Below are 10,813 nucleotides of genomic sequence, written 5' to 3'. Positions count from 1 at the left end.
GGGAGATGGAGAGAAGAAACTGTGATGGAGAGGATTAACAGCAGGACTAATTTCCATAAGCTAGAATTCACAGATGGCAGAGGAAAGTGGTGGATAGCCCCACTTTCACTACTGTAGGGCAGGTATGCACAGTATTTGTGTATGTGTATCTCATGCCTGTATTGTACTGTGGGTGTACATGAGAGATTTTTTTGCCACTTATTCCATTTTCCTATTTGAGCCAGGTCCTCACTGCTTTTCTATCTTGATACCCCTACTTCGGATAAATGCTCTAAACTTTTCTTTAAAGGACATAAACCATTACAGGGCTGTATCCATATAAGAGGAAGAAAATACTTAGGATTAGTTTGGAATAAAGCTTTAGCCAGTCTGTTGGGATTATCTGTAATCCTCTATGTGAGATTTGTGTTTAAGGATAATACTTATGTGTATTTGAAGATTTTATTGTTCATCAGTGCTTACTCTGGGCTTCTGTGATGACTTTTTCAGGCAGGTGTCTTTGCAGAACCTTCCCACTCAAGTTTTCAGCTTTAATGCAGTTACCAGCCATTACCAGTCATAACTATTTTAAAAGCTAAAGGCCATATTTAGTCTTCAGTGATGTGAGTGTGATTGAACCTAAAAATGAGTAAAATTCATATAATGTACATTTTATGGAATATGTAAGGCTATTTGTCATTTGAAAATTCTCTATTGTTATAAATTTGGGGGAGTTACATTGCTTCGAGGTGTCATTGGGAATGATCCATGGGATCATGTTGCAAAAGTGGTGGAATGATTTTACTTCCGTGTTAGTTAGAAAATTGAAAGGGCTGATAAGAGCTGCAATAGTTTGGCTTTTTAAAATTTACCACTATTCTACCCAGAAACTTTGCAAGTCTTCCAGTCAATTCAGCTGGAAAATGGAAATCTCTGTTTTTCAGTAATACTAAAGATACACTTTATAGATCAGGAGAGCATCTAGCAGTTGGTCATGTTTAGAAAAACTGAGATTAGCAAAATGTATGTCCACACATTTGCACATTGCCAGCCAGTTCTAGACTATGCTGTTCGTGGGTTTCTTTTTTCAATGAGGCTCCTTGTCTCTGGGATATTTGTAGTTCAGAATCATCTATGAATGTGGATCATGAGTGGGAAATGCAATGATATCCATTTCATTCCTTAAGATTGAATTGGTAGCTTTGAGCAACACATACATAGGTGCTTAGTAATTAAAAACACCTCCAAAGGCCCCCAATCTAACAAAATATCCCCAAACCCCACCCAACAAAACCAAAAACCAGCCAAGCTCTTTTGACTCCAAAATGGCCATCTACACAATCTCATTTGCTCTCTGGCTGGTGTGTTTGCTATTTCTTTTACTACAAAGCTGTCTACAAGTGGACAGAGAGAGAAACTGCATGTCTGGCAGCAGTTTCCATTTCCACACTTTCTTAGTTCTGGCATAAGCCTCACTAGCATTCAGACTGAGAGGGGGATTTTAGATGTCTGCTAGTGATAATGTTTATTTCTTAGTTTGTTTGATTCTTAATTGAGATACCAATTGAGGTGGCCCAAGCACAAGCACCTCAAGCCTTGTAGTAGCTTCTTTGTCTTCTAAAGCAGGTTGTATTTAGCTTGTGAGTGGGACTATGTCAAGCTCTGCTTGTCTTGTTTTCCCCAGTGCAGTCCTATTTGAATTGGGTTAGAAAGAAGGCTCCCCCACAAAGGGAAGAAGGAGTCTGTTTATTTTGTAAAAATAAAGGTGTTGAATCTCTTCCATATGCATTGCATATGCCTTCTGCATACCAACCGTAGGACATTTCAGGCTTTCAAAAGTGAATTGCAAAGATATCTTTGAAGTTGGAAGATATTTTAAAGTCTTTTTAAAAATGTTTCTGTGTTCTGTATGTTGCCATCTTAATTCTTTTCTGCATTCCTTGTCATGCATTCCTCTTTCCTTCACCAGTAGAGGGTTTTATAGTGCATCTAGTCAAATGTCAGGAGGTGATGCACCACTGAAAGTGTGTCATGGAAATCTTTTATTAAAGGTCTGTTGAAAAATACCTAGAACAGCTGCAGGGGAAGAAGCATTGTCTCGTTCTCACTGTTTTTCTTGACTCATGAAAATCTCGTTTGGAGCTTCGGTGAGTTCAGAGAAATTCTGCCAAAACTGAGAAATGGCACATAAAGCCACAGAAATAAAGGTTTCCCCTTTACTGAAATATGCTCCTGATGTGAGAAGAATATGAAGACATCTACTTATGTGCTGGCCAGGGGTGGCATGGGGTCAGCCCAGAGCCCAGGTCATCGGGCAAATTCATGGTTACAGGTATGGGCCAAGAGAAACACACTTTTCATGTATCATATTGTGGCCAGCTGAAATGTCAGATCCCCTTCTGAACAGAGCCCTTACCTCTCCAGCTTGGCTTTGCATGGGCACAGGCATTTATAATTAGCTCTGAAACCTGCCTCACTTGTTGCTCAGAAGCTCAGCCATGTATTTAAATACCTGATTTTAAACATCTACATTTAAAATACAACATATAGAATCAAATTAATATGAAAATTGTAAGTGATGTTTGCAACAGGACCACACTAATGCTTTCCTAGATATTAATTCTGGAAGGTGTAAAGAGTAAACCTGCAGCAGGTTATGAGGGCAGAAAACTCACAAAAGGTGTTGTGTCTTAGAAATTTGCCAAGTGCCAAATTTTTCAGGCTCTTAGGAAATGGAACAAAAGCTGCCCATAACAAAAGCAAGAGCTCATCCTTCTTCCTAATTTTTCTGTTTAATTTACAGTCCATTAAAAAAAGGCTGGTCTGAAGCCCAATAATACCATCATTTTCCTCATGGTTGCTTCATTTTTGAGAAAATCTCAGGATAATGCAGATAAAGAGAAATTCTTTCTTTTTGAAGCTTGTAGGAATAACTGCTTTTCCTTTTCTCTCCACCAGTTCCCTCAAGTGAACTTGATATATTTTCCCAAGGAACTAAATTAGCTGAGAACTGGAGTTTACTCTGGAAGAACTTCAGAACTTCCCTTTTTTTATTTCTCTAATGAAAAAATATTTGCTGCCTTTTTTCTTTTTTCTTTTTTCCAGAGGCACTAAGGATCAAAGGGAGCCTTTTGTTAAAATAAGAGGTTGTCCTGATGTTTTAACCAGATATTTTTTTCTCCTGCCCTGCTACTTACTATGACATTGGCTGGCCACACCTACCCATGCCACTTGCTAAGAAATGTCGATTTTATACTTTTGCTGTGATTTGTTTATAGTCTTTGGAGTATTTTAGACTCCCTCAGACTCCAAATAAAGTATTTATTTAAATATACCATATGCTATTATCTTGAACTCCTTGTAGCATTACCAGATAAATCTGGCATTATTTTGTCCTCTGTGTATTTAGATTTTATTACATTGCAAGTTGTATTATCCTTATTACATGCACTGAGAATTCCTACTGTCTTTGCAGATACAGTTGTACTATCTCAAACTGTTGGAGCATAAATAATAGCAATACTGGCTTGCTTGTCCTCTTCATTCCTGTGCTTTTGACATTTAGTACCGATATACCACTGATTTTTCTTCATTTTTCCCCTATTGATTAAATGAATTTGTCTTTATGCAGGTGTTGCTGTGGGGCAGGAAGATCTGATTGCTCTACCAGTGAAGGTTGGTTGGGAACCCCCCATTGTAACAAGGCAGGTGACCATCACAACAAGGAGCCAGGGTGCTAAGGGATGAGTCAGGGCTTGGATTAGGTCTGAAGACAGTGGTCAGGGTCAGTGTCTCCCCAGTGATTTCCCAGCAAGTCCACGGTGTGTTGGGACATGTGTCTGAAGCTGAGCCAGAAGGTCTGGGCCGGGGTGAAGACCAGGGTGGTGGGAGAGGAGGCACAGACAGTCACAGCCCACTTGCAGGGCAGCAGTGAGGTGAGCCAGTGGTACAGCCCCAGCCAAAAAGCAGCTGGGCAAGAACCTTCTAGTTTTCTTCATGATGATGCTTCTCAGCAGCATAGATGAGTTTGGACTCAGCTGCTAAGCTGGACTTGGCTTAAAACCCCCCCAGAAAGACGTGTTCAGGGCCCTCACAGTGGCACACATTTAATTTCTTCTCATTAGCCTGACTTCTTCATGACAGGATCATGGAAGGGCTGAGGTTGGAAGGGTTCTCTGGAGGTCATCCAAGTCCAGCACCCCTGCTCAAGCAGAGCCACCTAGAGCAAGCTGCCCAGGACTTTATCCAGATGGTTTTTGGGTGTCTCCAAGGATGGAGATACAATGCAATTAAAAACTGTATTAGAACCTGAATCTTTGGTACCTGGGAGCTAGTTAGCTCACTTCCAGCAACCAGATGCTTGTAAGTGATGCATCCATGTAGTTCTCTGTATTCAGTATAGGGCAATATTCCCCAGCCCCTAACCACAGCTGGAAATGCCAAGCAAGAAGTGCAGGAGACAACAATGCATTTTCTCCTTCTCAGCCTAGTTTTTTTTATGGTCTCTTCTCTTGCTTAGCATTGGGGTTTAAACATGGGGTGTCTCGAGTCTCTTTCACCTCTGTTAGAGAACATTAATGTGAGGTTTTATGTGCAATGATGAGCTATCTGTGCATCTCCTTTCTTCGTAGCTGAGCTTAGAAACCCATGTGATCAAGAAGAATATCAAATGTCAACTTTATATACGACACTAATCTTAAGTGTTGAATAAATAGCTTCTTAACTCTTAGGACACCAGGTTACCAGAGAGTCAGATGCATGTTTGTGGTTTTTCAGTTTTATTCTTTAGAAACTGAAAAGAAAGATTTGTTTAATTTTCTGTGAAAACAGATCCTGTTTGAGCTGTATCATGTTCTTTTTCTGACTGTGTGCAGTCTGTTCCCAGTGCCATTTTATTTCTGCTTGCTGTCCCTCTTACAGTCCACACATCAGCCTTTTAGCCCGTATGCTTTCTTTGAGTAGAGTGGTTGACAACCTGTTAGATTTGCCTTTGTAATTGGATGGAATGGGTCTTTATGTCAGTGTCAAACTCGATGTTTAGCCTACTTTTGTCTTTGAATTATCTTCTTCTTGAAGACTTAACAAAATGACTATACAGTAACAGACAAAAATTAAACACTAAAAGCCACTGAGCATGGTTCCCAGCACAGAAACTTGAGCATGTTTCTTTTCTTGCTTCCTTTTCCAGCCTTCATCCAATATTATGTAAGGAATTCCTTGGCTTAAAAATAGTAAGGGGAATTAGAGAATGGATGTGCATTTATTTTTGGGAGGAAGATTTTAAATACACTTGGGGTTTTTTTTAATCTTTATACTTTTAATCAGGAAATTTATAAGTAAATAATTGCAATGAGTCACCAAAAAAAGTCTGAAGGAAAAAAACCCAAGGAACAAAATGCATGCTAGGTGCTAGAAAATTATGCTGGTTCAGAATTTCCCTTGTTAAAAAGCTGTTTTCCTGAACTTTGAGGAGGTGAATCCCTAGTAGTGGATTGTGTGAGATTGTGATGGGGTATTGCGCTGGGAATTTAGCTGCCATGGAATTTAAGTACCATTTCTTGTCCTGTACTGTAGTATTTTATAGTTGTAATCCTAGGCATAACGTATGTACAAATTTTACTTCACAAATATGCTAGAAAAGTTTAGTTCTCCCACAGCTGTGAAAAAGCTATTTTAATCTTTATTCTTTCAACAGGCTCAGATTTCCATAAAAATAATGGTTATATCTCTTATAAAACTAAACTAGGGTGGGTGAGAATTGCTTTTTTTTTTTGTTTGTTTTACCAGCATTTCATGTCTAGAGGAAGCATGGCATACTACTGGAATTTAATTGTTGAAAGGATTAGGGCACCTACAGTGTTTTGCTTTTACTAGCATCTATTTAACTCCCGCATAAATTTTTTGAAAAAAAAATCAACTTGTTAAAAGCTCAACCCCTCTCTTTCCAGTAATGTATGGCTTGCAGTATGAAAACCTTAAAATTGAGATTTGAGATTGAAATTTCAAATGCTTAAAAAAAAAAAAGGAAGAACTAAAATGAAGAGTTTTTCCTAAGTAAACAAAGAAAATGCTTTAGGCAAAAGTCCAATTTAAGAAAGCAAGCCAAAAATTGACAGTTCTCATTTAGGAAATGTTTTCTAGACAAAGAATTGATGTTCATTTAAACAAAGCCACGATTCCTTTGGAGACAAGGTTGTTTTGACAAACCATTTTAATGTTATGACAGCAAACTTTTAAAAATGAAATGCTTCTCAGATGGCATCCTTACAGATATCTGGCAATGATTTATGAAGCTATTGTGGTGTTGTTAGTTAACCAAAAATTAATACTTGTCTAGCAGTAAAAGAAAGAATTTGCATTCATTATCATTAATGCTGGTATAATTTTAAAATGGAAGAATGTTTGAATGGTTTTATTCCACACTGTTAAATCCAATCTCAATATCTTGATTGTTTGTTTGTTTAATTATACTTAGATTAAATTCAAAACAGCCAGCTGATCTTAGCAGCTGGTAAATATTTACTGCTCATTTGCCAAATTCCTCAGAGCACAAATTTTTTGCTTTTTCTGTGTCCTAATACTTAATGTGTAAGAACTCATTCCTCAAAAATTGCACTGTAGGAATTAGCAGGGGTGGCAGGGAGCCTAGACATTCTAGATACTGCTGTTGCGTACAAAAAATATATGTGGAAATTTTAGGAACATTACAGGGCTGGATAATCTGTATGTTGAACATAAAACCTGTCTCCCTTGAATATGCACCAAGACTTGAGAGAACAGGTGGTAGTTATTAGTGTTTTTACTAGGGTGTACCTGTGCCCATGCTTGTTACAGCTCTGCTTAGCACAGCTTCATCAAACAGGTTCAGTATTTAGGAAGCAATAGGAATATTGGAAGAGATGTGAAGCTCTATTTGTGTGCTGAACCAGTAGGAATCATACAACAGTGAAAGCCACCTGACATTTGCTTTAGAAAGTGCAGAGGAAAGACATTTACTTTTTGAATCATCTATCAGCCATTGGGGTATATGGATGTATCTGTTCTAGGAAAATGTGATGGAGTGTTGCTAACCAGTAAAAAGTGTTATCTGTTCAGGAAGTGGCAAGGACTGTGTCTTGGGCTATTGCACAGCACAACTCCAGGCACATGTCCCATGAAGAAAAAGTATATTTGAGAGGTGTGTGGCCTAGAAAGAACAATTTAGAAGAGAATGTAATTGATCATTGAAGTCCAGTAAACCATAAAACTCTAAGCTTATGCAGAGGGATGTACGTGCATATTTTTTCTCCATTTTGATAAAGAATAAAATTCATGTATGGAATTTAAGGGAAAAAACCATTCTGTCAAGAAGTAAAATAGTCTGCTTGGCTCCTGAGCAGAAGGAACGTTTCATGAACTTGAAATTTATATTGCATTATTTGTGGTGTGGTTTTGTTTTGTTTTTTTCCCTACCCAATTACTTTTTGAGTTGGAGAGCAGGTTTGGAACTTGATTAGGTGTTTTTCACAGAAAAAGAAAAAAATACACTTATTTACAGCCAAGTTATGAATGATATGAAGTGAACAAACTGCAAAGTCTAGATAAACTTCTAAAAGTTTTAACAGTGTACCTCCTCTTACCTGCAGTAGTATTAGATGTTGCTTTCAGCACCTCTAATTGGCAATATAAAAAAAAAAATCTAGCTTTCTTAACAAAGGGAACTTACACTTTACAGTATGTCTTGGAATTCAAGAGTCTGTATTTAAGTGGGATAAATATTTTGGGGTCTTATTAATATCATCTGGAGTTATACATTAAAAAGAGAAAGGTAAACAGTTCCCAGACATTATGGTGTGATAAATAATGAACAGAGGGAAAATGGATCTCTCTCTCCTGTGGTATTTTCCTCAGTAAGGGAAGCACAGGATATTTTGAATTATTCATGAACTCCTATATGGTATTGACTGAGTCCAGTACCCTGTCTTGCAAACTTTTTTGGTTTATTTTACAATATGCATCTCCTTTCATAACAAGGTTATTTATTTTTGCCAGCTTGCTTAATTCTGGGTGAATCTGGCTATTGGCAAACTTAGAGGAATGGTCATAGGGAAATGAAGGGTTAATGCCTTGGCTTAATATTTCATAAAAGAGTGAATTGCATTGTGCCTCTGAGAGTATGAAATTTCAGATCCTGCCTCTAAAAACGTGTCTACAAAGAAACTTTCACTGAAGCATTCATTCAGAGTGGGTTTTTTTCCCTTTTCCCTTTTGCTGTTTCTTTCATAATGATATGTTAATGCTGATCCTGTTCTCCTGACTGGCATGTCAGTGCCTCAAGGCATTTGGGTATGGGTTGTAACACTAGTAAATTGCCACATGTATGGAAATTGCCCATTTGCCACCAACAACATATCAGAGAGGCAGCAGGAGGTCCTCACTTCCCTTCATATGTGCCCTTAAGTTAATGCTTTTATTAGCAGGGAACTGTGAAGAGGAATATCAGGTTTTATTCTCAGGCTATTTTGCTGTGAGCTTTGCTGTCAACTTTTGCAGTGCTTTTTGGCACAGTCTCAACATTCAGTGATAACCACTTAATTAGCATCTGTTTAAAAGCTAGTTTTGGAATCAGGATACTGTATTTTGTGGCCTGTTTGAATTCATGTTGCTTGCAAACATAATGCTTTCAAAAATACATGTGCAAAAGGTCATCATGAAAACCAGGTGTGTTGATTTACCTGAAGTAAGGTATCTTTTACAAATGTTTTATATGTATTTAATACTTAAGTATTAAGTTCATGCTGTGCATTGACTTTTTAATGTGGTAACTAGACAATACCAATAAGTTCATTTTTATAATTGGGTTTTATTCTTTTGTATGTCTTTCTGAGAAAAAAAGTTCTTCGAAATGATAATTTACCAGTGTTATAATTTGAAAATTGTATATAAAAACCACCTCAAAACTCTAACAAAATAGATGAGTAATTCGAATTGCCCCAGATTTTTATATAACTAGTGTGATTTTACTGCTTCAGACAAGGAGTAGTGAAACAGAGGTCCTCCTAAAGCACTTCATTACATAAAAACTGTAATTAAGCAGTGGCTAATGTTTCATTATATAATTTATTTTCACCTATGAAACTCACTTGTTTATTATACAGAAAATATGTGATTGTGTTGTGCTAATTATTTTCTAGGTAGCAAAAGAATATGCTGCTAGGGGGGAGAAGTTATTATATACTGGCCTTACTGTCTTCTGGTGTAGTTTTCAGAATGAGTCTGGATTTTTAAACAGACAAAACAACAGTGATGTACTTACTATGTAGACCATTGGGAGATAAATAACAGAATTTATCCATACCTGTCTAATGGAGCAAAAAGGGACTTCCACTTGCAAAATACTGTTAGGATGGCTAGTCAGGAAATCACAGAGATCCAGAGGGAAAAAGAAATGGTCAGAAATGTCGGAGACATTCTTATGGCAGATAAAAACCACAAAAAAATAGAAAATTGGTAAAGATCCACCTGAAAAGAAGGCACAGTAATGTAGTATATAAAGGAAATTACAGCAGAAAATTAAAAAATGGGAGTTGGTTAAAGTCTCTTGTTAGTCCAGGGCAATGTGAAAGCCTAGAATAATAAATTTGTTTCCTACTTTTTAAAATCTTCCACATAAAGATTAATTTGGAATCAATAATAAGTTGTAGTATAATCCCTTTTAAGTCCTTTGCACACTCATATGTCATCTATAAAGTTTTCTCAGAATGTTTGAGAGGGTACTTCTGGAAAAGTTAATTATATTATTAGAAATATGATAAGTTATAGTTAGCATGGAACCCGGAGATCTCTGTATATTACTAATGTAGAAAGAAAATTGTGTCTAGGACAGCAGGTTTTGTTTAATAATTTGGAGGATGAGAGCATAGAGACTGTGAAAAATCCTTGCTTAATGCTTAAAATGTTGGATGATCTGTAATCTGAAAGAACTGACATGCAACAAGAAGTAAAGTGTGTGAAGATAGAAATATCTTTTATTCTCTTGGAATTGCTTGAAGAGGAACAAACAGGGATTTAGTGTGCATAGTACCTTTCACAGACCTCTAGCGCTCTGCATGCTTGGCAGATGCTCTACTACTAGTACAGAAAACACAAAGAGAACAGCTGTTGTGGTTGGATGCTGGAGTACGTTTATGTATCAAGGCAGTGTTCCTTTAAATGTTTGGGCAGACACACTGTCTAATTATGATCTAATACAACAAAAATAACAAGGCTGGTAACTATTAGGTTTCCTCTGTAAACTGGTACTGACAACTTCGTGTGCCCCATGTTGATGTTTGCATCCCTCCCTTTCTCATCATGTTTTAGTGTTAATATGTTGTGTCTTTGGAGAACAGCAGGCGTTCCTGTGGAGCTGGTGGCTTCAGGGAGGTGCAGAAGGCCACTTAGTGGCCAATGTAATTGTATTCACATAAACAGTATCTTTGGCATATCTGTAGAATAAACCGAAGATCTCTTCACATGACTTATTAACAGTGAATGGACCAGCCCTGGAAGTGTGGTATATGTCCCTGTTAACGTGGGTCATGACAGGTTTCTTACAGTTCCAAGAATGGGAATCTTTCTTACATGACGCTGTTGCTGTTTGTGAAAATGATCTAATTCCTGCACACCGACCATCTTCTTGCACTAGGCTTGCAAGTTTTGGTAAAACCAACAGCTGAATCATGCAGTAGGTGTTTTGCTTTTCCTTTTCAGGGTTTGTAATGTCACTGCTGCCAGTGAACTATAATCTGCCTGCATTAAATGCTGTAAAACATCTCTATTGCCCTCCATTGTCACCTTTCCATCAGCTGCAATA

This window comes from Corvus brachyrhynchos, unplaced genomic scaffold (genome assembly GCF_000691975.1).
Source record: "Corvus brachyrhynchos isolate BGI_N302 unplaced genomic scaffold, ASM69197v1 scaffold56, whole genome shotgun sequence".
NCBI classification, from domain to species: domain Eukaryota; kingdom Metazoa; phylum Chordata; class Aves; order Passeriformes; family Corvidae; genus Corvus; species Corvus brachyrhynchos.
Note: the sequence above shows the minus strand (reverse complement) of the source record.